This window comes from Nycticebus coucang, chromosome 15 (assembly GCF_027406575.1).
Source record: "Nycticebus coucang isolate mNycCou1 chromosome 15, mNycCou1.pri, whole genome shotgun sequence".
Taxonomy (NCBI): Eukaryota; Metazoa; Chordata; class Mammalia; order Primates; family Lorisidae; genus Nycticebus; species Nycticebus coucang.
The window spans coordinates 31,372,990-31,391,352 of record NC_069794.1 but is presented as its reverse complement, the minus strand read 5'-3'; positions in this window follow the sequence as shown (position 1 = coordinate 31,391,352).

Sequence of the window (18,363 nt, the reverse complement as noted above, 5' to 3'; positions counted from 1 at the left end):
AGGAAAGTCCAGAATGGGCAAATCTGTAGAGACAGATTAAAGGCTGCCTAGGACTAGGGGTGGGTGGAGCAAAGGCAGAGTGGGAGAATTCAGAGTGACTACTAATGAACACAAAATTTGGGGGCAGTGACGAAAATGTTTTAACATTAGATAGTGGCAAGGGCTGCAAATATATAATGGTTCAGCCACTGTAGAAAACAGTTTGGCATAATTGAAGCCATCTACAACAAACCCACAGCTTACCTCATATTGAATGGTGTAAAACTGAAAGCTTTCCACTTAGAACTGGAACCAAACAAGAATATCCACTATCACCCCTATTATTCAACATAGCTCTGGAATTTCTAGCCATTGCAATCAGGCAAGAGAAGAATATCGAGGGAATCCAAATGGGAGCAGAGGAGGTCAAACTGTCCCCCTTTGCTGATGATATGGTCTTATACTTAAAAAACCCTAGAGACTCAACCACAAAACTCTTGGAAGTGATCAAGAAATATAGAAATGTCTCCGGATATAAAATCAATGTCCACAAATTAGTAGCCTTTGTATACGCCAATACAGCCAAGTTGAGAAGCAAATCAAGGACACAATTCCCTTCACAGTTGCTTCAAATAAATGCGATACTTAGAAATACACCTAACAAAACAGGTGAAATATCTTTTCAAAGAGAATTATTAAATCCCAAAAAAAGAACTTGCAGAAGATACTAAGAAATGGAAGAACATACCATGGTCTTGGCCGGGAAGAATCAACATTGTCAAAATGTCTATTTTACCCAAAGCAATCTACACATTCAGTGCAATCCTCATTAAAATATCAACATCATATTTTTAAGAACTGGAAAAAATAGTACTTCATTTTGTATGGAACCAGAAAAATCCCTGTACAGCTAAGGTTATTCTTAGAAATAAAAGTAAAGTTGGAGGCATCACCCTACCAGACTTCAGACTTACTACAAGTCCACAGTCATCGAAACAGAATGGTATTAGCACAAAAATAGAGACATATACATACGGAACAGAATAGAAAACCAAGAGATGAAACCAGTCTCTACTTTCCATCTAATCTTTGATAAACCAAACTAAAGCATAATGTGGGGGAAAAAAATCCCCATTCAACAAATGGTGCTGGGAGAACTGTTTAACCACATGTAAAAGACTAAAACTTGACCCACGCTTTTCACTCCTTACAAAAATTGACTCGAGATGGATAAGAGACTTAAATCTAAGACACAAAATGATAAAAATCTTAGAAGAATGTGTGGGAAAAACTCTTGATGATGTTGGACTGGGGAAAGATTTTATGACAAAGACTTCAGTGGCCATTGCAACAACAAAAATTAACAAACGGGACCTAATTAAGCTGAAAAGCTTCTGCACAGTGAAGGACACAACAAGTAAAGCAAAAAGAGAGCCTTCAGAATGGGAAAATATATTTGAAGTGTATCAATCTGACAAAGGGTTGATAACTAGAATCTGCAGAGAACGCAAATTAATCAACAGAAAAAGAGTAAAAAATCCCATCTACCTCTGGGCAAGAGATATGAACAGAGCCTTCTCTAATGAAGGCAGATGAATGGCTAACAGCATTTGAAAAAAAATACTCATCATCGTGGATTACCAGAGAAATGCAAATCAAAACCACCTTGAAATATCACCTAATCCCAGTGATAATAGCCCACATCACAAAGTCTCCAAGCTGCAGATACTGGCGTGGATGTAGAGAGAAAGGAACACTTTTATACTGCTGGTGGGACTGCAAACTAATACAACCTTTTTGGAAGGAAGTATGGAGAATTCTCAAAGAACTCAAATTAGACCTCCCATTTGATCCTGCAATCCCATTACAAGGCATCTACCCAGAGGGGGGAAAAAATACTTTTATCATAAGGACATTTGCACTAGACTGTTTATTGCGGCTCAATTTACAATCACCAAAATGTGGAAACAACCTAAATGCCCACCAACCCAGGGATGGATTAATGAGCTGTGGTATATGTATACCATGGAATACTATTCAGTCATTAAAAAAAGATGGAGACTTTTCATCTTTTGTATTAACTTGGCTTGAGGTAAAACACATTCTTCTTACTAAAACATCACAAGAGTGGAGAAGGAAGAATCCAATATACTCAATTCTAATATGAAGGCAATAGATAATCTAAAACAAGAGGAGGGGGAGGGGAATGAGAGATTGGGGAGAGGGGAGGATGGAGGGGGGTGGGGTTATTGTGTATGGCACACCTGTTGGGGGTGGGACACAATTATAAGAGGAACTTTACATAAAAACTGCAATCAGTGTACCCTAATTCTTTGTACCCTCAATGAATCCCTCCCCCAAAAAAGATTCATGAGAGTCCCAATAACCTCAATGACATGCAAACTTTGATTATTTTGAGAGTGAATAGAGAAACTGGTACACTGTATCTTCATTTTCACACTGTAGCTCCTGATTAGGAAAAAGAAAAAAGAAAACAGATTGGTAGTTTCTCACTATGTTAAACCTAGAGATACCATAGTTCCAGCCATCTTATCTCTAGGTATCCTATCCAGTGATCACATATCTCCACTTAAAGATTTGCATGCAGATGTTCATACCAGGACTCTGAACAATAGTTGAAAAGTGGAAATAAAGCACATGTCCATCAATTGATGGATGAATAAATGAAATGGGAATGTGTATAAACCTATGGAATTACACAATTAACTCTGGTAAATTTTTGATATGAAAATTGTACTTCAATATACCCTGTTTCCCTGAAAATAAGACAGTGTCTTATATTAATTTTTGCTGTCAAAGATGCACTAGGTCTTATTTTCAGGGGATGTCTTATTTTTCCATGAAGAAGAATACATACACATTAATTGTTTGCCGCTACCTGTCCACTCCGATCCTCCTGTTCATCTACATGCATCTGTGAAAGTGTCCTCCTCTCTCCCGCCCCGCACTCACGGCTCACTTGGACCTCCGCTCCGACTCCACACAGCAGTGACGTCAGGACTCCACTGGTTGCTATGTCACTGGTTGCTAGATGTCAGTCGGGGCGGCCCTAGCAACCAGTTTATGGTAAATTAATTTTCATTCTGAGACAGAGTCTGGGGGGGCCTTATTTTCAGGAGGATGCCTTATATGTCACCCAGAAGGAAACCTGTAAGTAGGTCTTATTTTCGGAGGATATTTTATTTTCGGGGAAACATGGTAGCTGTTTTGTTTTTTTTTTTTTTAAAGATTTAGATTTCATTCAACAATGAGAAACCACTTGTTTGTAAATGAGAAAAATTTTTGAAACAATTTGCCAGTAGTTATTAAGAATTATTCAGAAAAAGATGATAGTTAAAGGGGAGGAGTGAGATGGTGGTCAAGTAACAGCTTCCTTGCAACTGGACACGGTGAGACTGGGGAGAGAAGACTCCAGGCATCTCTGGCTGGTAGGATCTGCCCAGAAACATCCCCTTGGGGACATAGGGAGTCAGTGAGAGGCTTCTGCACCCCATGAGGAGGACAAAAGCAGTGGAGAACTGTAAGGGGTTGTGTGTGTTCATTCCATCTAATCCTGCCAGCAGCTGTAAATACAGAAGCAGTGAAATTGAAAACTGGAAAGGCCTTACCTGTGATTTGTTTTGATATTTTTTGGACTTGGCACTCAGTTGAACTATCTTAGGAGAACTTGGGCAAGAGTGCGGAGGACTTTAAGCATTGTCCAGGGCCCCAGACTGAGCCACTTAGCTGGACAGAGCTAATAGTGTTTGGCTGTGAACCTCACAGAGCCATTGTGGGAGAACTGCCCTGGCAAGCTCTGCCCTCAGGGTCACAGAGCAAGGATTGGGCGGGAGTGAGTAATCTAGTGACTGAGCAGCCTAAAAGTGGGGACTGAGATGCCTTACAGCCTTGGCCTTAGGGGCATAGAGTGAGACTGGTTTTGGCACACTGGGTAAATGGACAGCCACTTCAGGAATGATCCCAGTGACAAGTGCTTTCCTGGGAAAGCTTCTGCTTGGCCAAGGTTAGCAGTATAAAGTGCCTTTTAAGCAGGCTGAGGAGAGATTCAGGATCTCCACCCTGTGGGATTTGAAAAATCAGCAGAAGCCTCCAGTTTCCATCTAGTATAGCTGTATCAGCATTATGATTAACATCTCATATCCCAGAAGATTACCTGTTGCCCAGACAATATTCAGCAAGATAGATATACTGCTTTGTTTTTCTTTTTGTTTTTGTTTTTAATTTCAACATTTTTCCTCTAGATTTTTCTTTTTTACCCTTCTTTCTTTTCTTTCTTCATTTTTCTAATGGAAATATAATTTTCCATTGTTGTCTTCTTTAACAATTGGAACTTCATTTTTGCTAGTATTTCTACCCCTATTATTTGGTTTTCCCCCAAATTTTATCCCGTGAAGTTTTCTGTTTGCTTGTTTTGGTTTGATTTATAGCATTTTGTCTTTCCTCTCTACTTGGTGGAGGTGGGGTCCAAACAGGCTAGCAAAGAGCTGCCGACCTCAAGGGAACCACCCAACCCAGCACTCTCAGAGATTCGGGTTTTTTAAGGTTGGATCAAAGTACCCATATTGCTCCTGTCTCCATCTTTTTGTACCTCTCTTCTTTTTTACAATATTCCCTTTCACTCACCCCCTCACCTTTCTCTTTTTTCTTTTCTTTTTTTTTCTTTTTTCCCTTCTGTCTCTTCAATCTCACTTTTCTGGTCCTGTACCAAAGTACTCATAGAAACCCTAGTCCAGAGGCACAGTAACTTAAAGAACAAGAGAAAGTGAAAGGAAAATTAGAGCAAGGAAATAGATAAAAGAAAATACTCATGAGGAAGAATCAGCAGAAAAATCCTGGCAACATGAAAAACTAGTCCAGAGCAACCCCCACAAGGGACCATGAGGTAGCTACTGCAGAGGATTCCACCTATAAGGAAAGGTTAGAAATGACAGAAAGGGAATTCAGAATACAGATGATTAAAACAATGAAGTAAATGATGGAAACAATGAAGGAAACTGCTGATAAAGTGGCAAATAACCAAAAGGAAATCCAAAAACAGAATCAAATAAGATATGAATGATATGAAGAATGTAGAAAAGATATAGCAGAGCTGAAGGAACTGAGGCAGTCAATTAGGGAACTTGAAGATACAATAGAAAGTATCAACAACAGATTAGACCATGCAAAAGAAAGAATCTCAGAGGCAGAGGACAAAGTTCTTGAGATAACTCAGATACTTAAAGAGACAGAAAAGAAAGAGAAAACAGAATATTCACTGACAGACTTATGGGACTTTATGAAGTATTCAAACATACATGTTACAGGTATCCCAGAAGGGAAAGAAGAATGCCCCAGGGGAATGGAAGCTATGCTAGAGAATATTATAAATGAAAATTTCCCAAATACCACAGAAGATTCTGACACACTCCTTTCAGAGGGATATCAGATCCCAGGTTGCTTCAACTCTAACAGAGCTTCTCCATGACACATTGTGATGAACCTGTCCAAAGTCAAGACAAAAGAAAAGATTCAGCAAGCTGCCAGGAGTAAGCACCAGTTGACCTACAGGGGCAAATCCACCAGGGTGACTGCAGACTTCTCTAATGAAACATTTCAAGCAAGAAGACAATGATCATCTACCTTTAATCTACTTAAACAGAACAATTTCCAGCCAAGAATTCTATATCCTACTAAGCTAAGCTTTAAAATTGATGGAGAAATCAAATCATTTACTGATATACAAACATTGAAGAAATTCACCACAAGACCAGCTCTACAGGAAATACTTCAACCTATTCTACACACTGACCATGATCAACAGCAAAGTAAGAACTCAGAAATTAAAGGACAGAACCTAACTTCCACAATGATGTAAAAGATAAAACTAAGCAATGGACACTCACAAAATAAGATGAATAGAACACTACCACACTTCTCAATTATCTCAATAAATATTAATGACTTGAATTCTCCACTGAAGAGGCATAAATTGGCTGACTGGATTAAAAAACACAAGCCATCCATTTGCTGTTTACAGGAAACACACCTAGCTTCAAAAGACAAGTTAACACTCTGAGCTAAGGGTTGGAAGACAATTTTCAGGCAAACCGAATTCAGAAGAAAAGAGGAGTTGCAATCTTATTTTCAGATACATGTGGATTTAAAGCAACTAAAGTCAAAAAAGACAAAGATGGTCACTTTATATTGGTGAAGGGAAAAATACAACAAGAACACATTTCAATTTTAAATATTTATGCACCTAACTTAAATGTTCCCAGATTCTTGAAACAGACCTTACTCAGTCTGAGCAATATGATATCCTATCATTCCACAATAAGAGGGGACTTTCACACTCTCACAGAGCTGAACAGATTCTCTAAACAGAAATTAAACAAAAATATAATAGACTTAAATGAGACCCTAGAACAACTGTGCTTGATAGACACATACAGAACACTCCATCCCAAAGATAAAGAATATATATTCTTTTCATCACCCCATGGAACATTCTCCAAAATTGATCATATCCTAGGACACAAAACAAACCTCAACAGAATCAAAAGAATTGAAATTTTATCTTGTATCTTCTCAGACCACAAGGCACTAAAGGTGGAACTCAAATCCAACAAAAATGTTCAACCCCACACAAAGGCATGGAAATTAAACAACCTTCTGTTGAATGACAGTTGGGTGGAGGAAGAAATAAAAGAGGAAATCATTAACTTCCTTGAGCATAACAACAATGAAAATACAAGCTATCAAAACCTGTGGATACTGCAAAAGCAGTTCTAAGAGGAAAATTTATCACTTTCAATGCCTACATTTGAAAAACAGAGAGTGCAAAATCACAAGTTATCTTACGGAATCAGAAAAAGAAGAACAATCCAAGCCTAAACCCAGCAGAAGAAAAGAAATATCCAAAATTATATCACAGATTAATGAAATTGAAAACGAAAGAATCATTCAGAAAATTAATGAAACAAGGAGTTGGTTTTTTGAAAAAATAAATAAAATAGATAAACCTTTGGCCAGACTAACTAGAAATAGAAAAGTAAAATCTCTAGTAACCTCAATCAGAAATGCTAAAGGGGAAGTAACAACTGATGCCACAGAGATACAAAAGATCATCTCTGAATACTATAGAAACTCTATGCCCAGAAATTTGACAATGTGAAGGAAATGGATCAATGTTTGGAATCACACCCTCTCCCTAGACTTAGCCAGGAAGAAACAGAGCTCCTGAACAGACCAATTTCATACACTGACATTAAAGAAACAATAAAAAATCTTCCAACAAAAAATGTCCTGGTCCAGATGGCTTCACACCTTCAAGGAAGAGCTTATTCCTGTACTGCAGAAATTATTCCAAAAAATTGAGGAGGAAGGAGTCTTCCTCAACACATTCTATGAAGCAAACATCACCCTGACACAAAATCCAGGAAAACACTCAACTAAAAAAGGAGAATTTCAGACTAATTTCACTAACGAATATAGATCCAAAAATTCTCGACAAAATCCTAGCCAATAGATACTGTTTATCATCAAAAAAGTCATACATCATGATCAAGTAGGTTTTATCCCAGAGATGCAAGGCTGATTTAACATATGCAAGTCCATAAACGTTATTTACCATATCAACAGATGCAAAAGCAAAGACCATATGATTCTCTCCATAGATGCAGAAAAAGCATTCAATAAAATCCAGCATCCTTTTCTAATCAGAACACTGAAAAGTATAGGCATACATGGTACATTTCTTAATCTGAAGCTATCTATGAAAAACCCACAGCTAATATTTTACTGAATGGAGTAAAACTGACAGCTTTTCCTCTTAGAACTGGAACCAAACAAGGTTGTCCTTTGTCACCTTTACTATTCAACATAGTGCTGGAAACTGTAATCAATACAATTAGGCAAAACAAGGAAATAAAGGGCATTCAAATGGGAGCAGAGGAGGTTAAACTGATGGTATAATCTTATGCTTAGAGAACCCTAAAGACTCAACCACAAGACTCTTGGAAGTCATCAAAAAGTACAGTCATGTCTCAGGATATAAAATCAATGTCCATAACTCAGTAGCCTTTGTATACAGTAATAACAGTCAAGATGAGGGGCTAATTAAGGACACAACTCCCTTCACCATAGCTTCAAAGAAAATGAAATACCTAGGAATATACCTAATGAAAGAGGTGAAGGACCTCTATAAAGAACATTATAAAATCCTAAGAAAGGAAATAGCAGAGAATATTAACAAATGGAAGAACATACCACGCTCATGGCTAGGAAGAATCAACATTGTTAAAATGTCTATACCTCCCAAAGCAATCTAAGGATTCCATGCCATCCCTATTAAAATATCAACATTGTACTTTCAAGACTTGGAAAAAATAATTCTGAATTTTTTATGGAACCAGAAAAAAAAACAGTACAGCTAAGGCAGTTCTTAGTAATAATAACAAAGCCGGGAGCACAAAAATAGACACATAGAAATTTAGAATCAAATAGAAATCCAGGAAAAGAAACTAACATCTTACAACCACTTAATCTTCTATCAACCAAACAAGAACATACATTGGGGGAAAAGCTCACTATTCAATAAATGGTGCTGGGAGAACTGGATATCCACATGTAAAAGACTGAAACTGGACCCACACATTTCTCCACTCACAAAAATTGATTCAAGATGGATAAAGGACTTAAATTTAAGGCATGAAAGAATAAACATCCTCAAAGAAAGCATAGGAAGAACATTGGAAGATATCAGCCTGGGGGAAAGACTTCATGAAGAAGACTGCCATGGCAATTGCAACAACAACAAAAATAAACAAACGGGACTTAATGAAACTGAAAAGCTTCTGTACAGCTAAGGAGACAACAATCAAAGCACGTAGATAACCTACATAGTGGGAAAGGGTATTTGCATATTTTGAATCAGAAAAAAGCTTGTTAACTAGGATCTATAGAGAACTCAAATTAATCCACATGAAAAAAAGCCAACAATGTTGTATATCAATGGGCAAGAGACATGACTAGAACCTTCTCTAAAGAAGACGGATGAATGGCTAACAAACATATGAAAAAATGCTCATTATCCCTAATTATTAGAGAAATGCAAATCAAAGCCAGCCTGAGATAACTCCAGCAAGAATGGCCCATATTAGAAAATCTCAAAACTGCAGATGCTGGCATGGATGTGGAGGGAAGAGAACACTTTTACACTGTTAGTGGGACTGCAAACTAATACAACCTTTTTGGAAGGAAGTATGGAGAACCCTCAAAGCACTCAAGCTAGACCTCCCATTTGATCCTGCAATCCCATTACTGGGCATCTACCCAGAAGGAAAAAAATCCTTTTATCATAAGGACACTTGCACTAGACTGTTTATTGCAGCTCAATTTACAATCGCCAAAATGTGGAAACAGCCTAAATGCCCACCAACCCACGAATGGATTAAAAAGCTGTGGTATATGTACACCATGGAGAAGCATGAATCCTATGTACTCAATTTTGATATGAAGAAAATTAATGACAATTAATGACATGGTGGGTGTGGGAGAAGGGGAGAGCAGAGAGAGAGAGAAGGAGGGAGGGGTAGGAAGAGCAGAGATAGGGAAGGAGGGAGGGTTGTGGGGTCTTGGTGTGTGCCACACCTTTTGAGGGCAAGACATGATCGTAAGAGGGACTCTACCTAACAAATACAATCAGTGTAACCTAGTTTCTTGCACCCTCAATGAGTCCCCAACAATAAAATTAAAAAAAAAAGAATTATTCAAAACAAAACTTAGAAACTACGTTTAACAAAAATCACATGTCACTTTGAGTTATGTAACTTATTTATAGAGTGCAATAGCAGTAACTACAATTCTTCATTAACTGTGTGCCAAGGTTTGCACCAGCTGCCCTAGCCCTAATCATGCCAACAATTCAGGAAGGAGGGTAGGTAGGTAGGTATGAGCACCTTTTTTTCCTTGAGCAAGGTAGAGAAAATAAATAACTTGGCCAAAGTCCTAGAACTTATGAGTGGGTAGTAGGGATGTAAGCCTGGGTTTTCCGATTTTTTTTTTTGAGACAGTGTCTCAAGCTGTCACCCTGGGTAGAGTACCATGGGGTCACAGCTCACAGCAACCTCCAACTCTTGGGCTTAAGTGATTCTTTTGCCTCAGCCTTCCAAGTAGCTGGGACTACAGGCACTGCCACAATGCTCGGCTATTTTTTTTTTTTTTTTGGTTGTAGTTGTCATCATTGTTGTTTGGGGGGCCCAGACTAGATTCAAACCTGCCAGCTCCGGTGTATGTGGCTGGCGCCCTAGCTGCTTGAGCTACAGGTGCCCAGTCGGCTTTCTGATTTTAAAACCCATTTTCTTTCCAAGCCTTTAAACCACCTTACGGTGTTGTCTTCTTTCCTCTCTTTCTCCTGCCTCCTTCTCAATTTGCCTAACTCATTACCTGGCCTCAGCTTGCATCCTTCCCCAATCACATCCTAAATTGGATTAGAAACTGGTCCCTTCACCTCCTTACTTAATATTATCTCTCCTCATCACAGAGTGTTTTATTTCTGTGTTTACTTCTCTTTGTCCTCCAGAGCACCAAAGCTGTAGCCTTTTGTTACGGTTACTCTGGCACCTAATATTACATTCTGCGCATAGTAGATACTTGGCAAATTTTTGTTAAATGCATTAGTAAATGAATGAATGAATAAATGAATGCTGTTGATTAATTTATTATGACAGGAAATAGAGGTGATCAGTGACTGTGTAACTAAGTCACATTAGTTACAATTTACCAAATGTCTATGGAGCATTTATTATGTCTAAATATTTACCAAGACTTAGGGATACAAAGATTAATATGGCCCAGTTTCTTTTCCGGGCCATATGAAGATAGGTACAATAGAGGTATACAATAGAGGTATACCATAGTATAGTATTTTACATTTCATGTTATTCAAATTAACAATAACAACTGAGTTTTACTGCAGTGAAGAGAATCCATAATTCTATGTATAAAATATTGTATTTTTTGACAGGAATGTATAGAATTTTAACCTCGATATGTTCCTGATCTATCTCATATAGCTTATTTTGGACCTTACCGAAAGTTTTTATATTTGAAGTCGTTACAAAGAATTAAGGACTTCCTGATGGCACCGCTGTTTCTTAGGATGCTACCACGAACATCTCTACTCAAATTTAAACTATTTGAAGAAACAGGTTTCTTGTTTCTGTAAATATTTAAAGTATCATCAAAATAACCTGAGGCAGACAAGCTCTAATACTCAAATAAAATCTTCATTTCTTTCATGTTATTCTGATTTTCCTCACTTAAAATAAATGTGGTCTGACATATTGATTATCCATTCTTGGCCATGAGGGGACTTTTACACTCCTATTGCTCTGTTTTGTGTAGGGGAGTTGTTTATATATAGATGTCATATGATACTTCAGAAAAGTTGCAGTTCAAACAGACATATAACCCCATTAAACCAACCTTTCCTGTGCTGTGACAGCTTCATGTTCAGTGGAATAGACCTTGTGCTCAGAGTCTTCCCTGGAAGGGCACCACCTTCCTGTTCTGTCTGCTGTAGGCATTAAAAGCTAAGGGCTAGTGCAGTATCTCTCCTTAGCAATACTTGTTGGAATATTTAATTAACTTTATTAGATTTAATAAATGCATAATTTACACATTTTAGAATTCCTTTAAGTTTACAATGTAGTGAATTTTAGTAAGTTTACTGAATTATGTAACCATCACCATAATCTAGTTTTTATTATTCTGGGAGGATTCCCCACACTCATTTTTAATGTCCATTCTCCCTCCAGCCCTGGCCATCCACTAATCTACTTCCTGTGTCCTGATATTTGTCTTTTGTGGATGTTTCATAAAAGAGGAAACATACAATATGCAGTTATTTGCATTCAGCTTTTTTCAGTTCACATAAATATTTTGCATTTTATCCATGTTATCTATTTATCAGTAGTCCATTCTCTTTTATTGCTGAAGAGTATTCAATGTATTATGTCCCAGATTTGTTTCTCTATTCACCATTTCATGGGTATTTGAGTTGTTTTCACTTTGGGGCTTTTATTAATAATGATGCTAGGAACACTGTGTTCAAGTTCTTTTGTAGGCACATATTTTCACCTCTCTTGAGTAGATACCTAGGAATGAAATTGCTGAGTCATATAATAACTCTAGGCTTAACATTTTAAGAAACTGAAAAACTGTTTCAAAATGACTGCATTCTTTTATATTCCTACCAGTAATGTATAAGAGTTTTTCACATCCTTGCCTTCACTAATTATTGTCTTTTTTTTCAGCCTTTCTAATCAGTTTATGCACCTATTAGCTATTTGTATATCTTGGCTAAAAGTTTACTCAGATCATTTGCCTATTTTAAAATTGAATTATTTTTCACCTAACTGTTGAGTTCTAAAAGTTCTTTATATTCTTTGTACATCAGATAAGTGATTTGTAAATATTTTATCACATTTTGTGGTTAATTTAACTTTTTCAACAATGTCTTTTGAAGTGCATAGTTGTTAATTTTGATGAAGTATAATTTTTCTTTTACTGTGTCAAATCCTAATTTTAATGTCCTATCTAAGAATTCCTTGCCTGACCCAAAGCCTCAAACATTTTTCTTACGTTTTATTCTAAAATCTATATAATTTTAGCTTTTACATTTAGATCACTCATCCATTGTGAGTTATTTTTTCCATGTGATGTGAAATGAGTCTAAATTCATCTTTTTTACTTATAACTATTTAATTGTGTCCATGCCATTTGTTGAAAAGACTATATTTTTCTCCACCAAATTGGAGAAAAAATTCGCCACCTCTGTTGAATATCAATTGACCATAAACCTAAGAGTTTGTTTCTGGACTCTCAAATCTATTCCATTGATCTCTATGTCTATCTTTATGCCAGTACCATACTGCTTAATAGATAAGTTTCAAAAGTTGATGGAAACTTTTAACCTAAGAGATTGCTTGAGAATGACTGAACCTACCCTGCATTAAAAAAAAAGTTATCCCATCCATACATATTTCAAGAAACAACAAAGTATAAGTGGATGAGGAAAATATAAAGAAAATCAGAGTGGAAAAAAATAAATCAAACAGGATTATTACACAGAATCCATACCCTATATGTCTTCTACATTTTTGGTTGTGACTATTATTATGACTCTAACTTTGCCAATAATTTTTACTTATAGCCTTGTAACTTACAACACACTTCTGATTCTGCTCAGATGTAAATCTCTGAATTCTTTGTTACCTTATAATAAAGAGCCATAATAATAATAATTAACATAATAATACAACATAATAATCATTTATGATATCTCTCTTGGTTTTAGTGGGGGAAAAGAAGGAGGTTATGTTTAGATTTGCAACCTTTATATGCAAAATACAATGGCTCTATTGGCTCTATTAACAAAGAGCCAAAAAGTTTGGTTGAAAAAAACAATATTTATATAGTAATGACATAAATAGTAGAACATCTGTGCCAGGATTACGAAACATGGTCAAACCTTCTTTATCTGACATTATAGATATACAATCAGCAATGTAGAAGACATATTAGTATAGATTTGATGTAATAATCCTGTTTGATTTATATTTTTCACTCTCATTTTCCTTATTCTTTCCTCATCCACTTATACCTAGTTATACTTAGTTCTGTTAAGTTACAGAATATATGCATGAAATGTGTCTAATAATACAGTCCAATTTTTTAGTAAAAACACCACTAGTTTTAGTTCTTGGACTATAGGGAATTTTATCCTGTGTATGTTCATAAAAAGGAGGGACTATAATGTAATAAACACCATCCTCACCAGAACCTTGGCTTTAAGTAAAGCAAGAAGTTTTACTTTTTCTTATTGTGTTCTGCAATATAGGCCAACTCAATTAGTAAATTCTAGTCTTTGCAGAGGTCAGGTAAAGAAAGTTTGACCCTCTTTGGTTAATCCTGAAACAGATGTTTTACTATGTAAGCCATTACTATGTAAATATTGTTCTTTTTTTCAACCAAACTTTTGGAGGTATAAGATAGGAAGGAATTCAGAGATTTACATCTGAGAAGAATCTTCAGTGCAGTGACATTGTAAATTACCATAAAAACTCCATATTTTAATAAACTTGAACAAGGAGTTGGATTAATGTGTTTTTGTGAAAGGGGAGAAGGCTAATAGGATGTTTGACTTATCAAGATAATTCATCCTATTCTCTCCTGTGGAGATGGGATGAAAGAAAACATCGAGGTCCAAATGAACCTCAAGCATGAATTCATTGTATTTTGCATATAAAGGTTGCAAATCTAGACATAACCTCTTTCTTTCCTCCACTAAAACCAAGAGAGATATCATGAATGATTATTATATTTATTTATCTACATTATTTAATTATACATGATGACATAATATGAAATAACATTTAGATGTTTATCAAAAAATTAGGTCCATTTTAGTTAACTAATATTAAAATTCCATCACAAAATACAAACACAGCAGAGATCTCCATACTGTTTCACTCCATTCCCAAAGAGAACTGTTGGCTGCTGAGAGGAGTGACTCTCCCAGGTACAAAGAGGATATACATAACCTCGCTAGGCTGCTGAACACCAGATGAAGTCACTATTCTTTCTGGTACTGTTTACCTTGTGTCAAAAAATCAAGATCATTAGGAGAAAGGTAGTTCTGGGAATGGGTAGACTTTTTCTCAATTGACTGGTGAATAAGAAATGCAGAGTATTATCAAGTACTGTGTCTAGGGAGGGTATTGTCAGACCATGGATCAGCCCAGTTTAAGAGCCATTCCACCTGTCAGGAAAGAGTTAGGAAAGATGTTTTTTTCTGAGCCTGGGTAGAATGTACAATCACCATCTTGCATAAAACTGCAACAGTATTTACCCATCATTGAGTGACAACTAAACTTGATCAGGTTATGTGAGAAGACCTGAGAAAAGTGCACAAAAGGATACTTTTATCATGATGGCCTAGGCTTTGGTGCTTTATTAAATAAGTCTTGAGAAATGTAGTAATAATTTTATAGTAATTCTATTCTGTCACATTTGACAAGCTGGATTCAGTCGCTTTTATGCGTATCGAGAATTTTCCTGCAATACATAAACCAAAGTCTGCCCTTATTGTGCCTCCTTTTATCTTTTGGTTTCAATAGGCAGGACTGTGTTGTCCAATATGGATTCTGTCAAAATAAGAAAGATTTTCTGCTGAGAAGGAGAAAGAATAATATAGAAAGAAATTCATTTAAAGTAGACTGTTGGCCAACATTGCCAAAAACTGGTCTCTTGATTGTGTCTCATCTAATGAGTGGCCCACAACAGTTTCACACAACTGTCTCTTCACTAAGATTAGCCCACAGCATAGAAAAACTTCCTTAGAAATAATCTCTTCATTATTCCCAATTCCATGTGCTTTGAGCACAGTTTCCCCACACCCTTGACTAACATATGCTTGAGGCTATGAGTTTTTAAATATGTCCCTGGAGGTGTAAGGCAGTTGTTTTCAAAGCATGGTCTCTGTACCAGCAGAGACAAATTTCCTATGAAATTTGGATGGAAGTACAGAGTCTCAGGCTCCATGGAATATCTAATAAATCTGTGGCTTAGAGGGTGTCCCATTGTATTCCATATTGTAACACAAGTCCTTCAGATGACTTAGGTGTATCAAAGCTGAAGAAACACTTTGTAAGGCACCAGAATGTCTCTGTTTTAGTAAATAAATTGATGTTTGTGTACAAAAAGACTTAAAACCTTGGAACAGTAAAATGCTGTGGACTTATGATGTCTTTCAGGTTTAGATTTTGTATCATTGCCAAAGTCTGGGGGAGAAAATCAGCAAATATACTATTGAACTGAATAGCATGATCAACCAAATGAATCTAATTGACATTTATAGAACACTTCATCCAATATCGTAATGCACATTTTTCTCAAATACACCTGAAACATTCACCAAAATAGAACAAATTTAGGACTACAAAATACACCTTAATAAATTTAAAAGAATGGACATTATACATATTATGCTTTCATACCATGATGAAATTAAACTAGAAATCAATAGTAGAAAGATACCTGAATAAGTATTTGGAGATTAAACAGCACACACGTCTCAAGAACACACGAGTTGAAAGAGAAAGGTCAAGAGAAGTTTTTCTTTTTTTAATTTCATACAAAATTAAAATAAAAAATACAACTTATTAAAATTTGAAGGATACAATGAAAGCAGTACTTAGAGAGAAATTTATAATGTTAAATGCATATGTTAGAAAGAATAAAGATCTAAGCCAGATCAATAATCTACACTATTCCTTTAGGAAACTAGAGCAATAGAGTAAATTAAATCCAAAGTAAGCAACAGAAAAGATATAATAAAACCAGAAATCAATAAAATTTAAAACAGAGAAAATTAATGTAACTAACAAAAACTCTTCGAAAAGATCAATAAAATTGATAATTCTCTAGGCAGACTAACCAAGAAAAAAATAAAGAAGACACAAATTATTTAAATCAGAAATTAAAAAGAGCTATTACTTCTGATTCCATTGACATTAAAAGGATAATAAAGGAATACTATGAATAATTCTATGGCCACAAATTTGGTTACTTACATGACCTGGACCAATTTCTTGAAAGAAACAATTGACCAAAACACACACAAGGGAAATAGATATCTGAAAAGACTTATATCAATAAAAGAAATTGAACTAATAATTTCAATTATTATTTGGAAATAAATTTCCAAAACAGAAAGCATCAAGATCAGATGATTTTACTTGTGAATCTCATTAAATATTTAAGAAATGAATGATAACTACAATATGTTCTAGAAAATAAACACAGAGAGACCACTTCCTAACATTCTATAAGCACAAATTTACTACCAAACCCAGACAAATACATTCCGGGAATGGAAAACTACAAACCAACATCTCTCATAAACAAAGATGCAAAAATCCTGAGGAACAACAACAAAAATTTGGGGTTGTAGAAGATTTTAAAGCAGATAAGTATACATGCAATTGGAGTTCTTGAAATAGAGGAAGGACAGAAGATTATTTGATAAATTAATGACCAAAAATGTTCCAAATTTGATGAAAACCATAAATTCAACATATCCAAGAATTTCAACAAATTTGAAGCACAAGAAACAAAGAAAATGACGTTGCAGCAAATCATTATTAAGTTCCTATAGGTGGTGAAAAGAATATATTAAGAAGCAATCAGCCTGGGCAAATATTTTATGAGGAGGACCCCACCCTGGGCAATTGAAGCAGCATCAAAAATAACACTACTGGGACCTGATCAAACTAAAAAGCTTCTGCACAGCCAAGAACATGGTAAGTAAAGCAAGCAGACAACCCTCAGAATGGGAGAAGATATTTGCAGGTTATGTCTCTGACAAAGGTTTAATAACCAGAATCCACAGAGAACTCAAACGTATTAGCAAGAAAAGAGCAAGTGATCCCATCTCAGGCTGGGCAATGGACTTGAAGAGAAACTTCTCTGAAGAAGACAGGCGCATGGCCTACAGACATATGAAAAAATGCTCTTCATCCTTAATCATCAGAGAAATGCAAATCAAAACTACTTTGAGATATCATGTAACTCCAGTAAGATTAGCCCATATCACAAAATCCCAAGACCAGAGATGTTGGCGTGGATGTGGAGAAAAGGGAACACTTCTACACTGCTGGTGGGAATGCAAACTAATACGTTCCTTTTGGAAAGATGTTTGGAGATGTAAAAATAGACCTGCCATTCGATCCTACAATTCCTCTACTAGATATATATGCAGAAGACCAAAAATCACATTATAAAAAAATATTTGTACCAGAATGTTTATTGCAGCCCAATTCATAATTGGTAAGTAATGGAAGAAGCCCAAGTGCCCATCGACCAATGAATGGATTAATAAATTGTGGTGTATGTACACCATGGAATATTATGCAGCCTTAAAGAAAGATGGAGACTTTACCTCTTACGTGTTTACATGGATGGAGCTGGAACATATTCTTCTTAGTAAAGCATCTCAAGAATGGAAGAAAAAGTATCCAATGTACTCATCCCTACTATGAAACTAATTTATAGCTTTCATATGAAAGCTATAACCCAATTACAGCCTAAGAATATGGGGAAAGAGGAAAGGGAGGGGAGTGGAGGGGAGGATGGTTGGAGAGAGGGTAATTCCTGGTAATTGCTAAGATGCACACCTACAGTGCATCTTAGAAGGGTACTTGTGAAACTTGCTAAGATGCACACCTACAGTGCATCTTAGAAGGGTACATATGAAACTTGCTAAGATGCACACCTACAGTGCATCTTAGAAGGGTACATGTGAAACTTGCTAAATGTAGA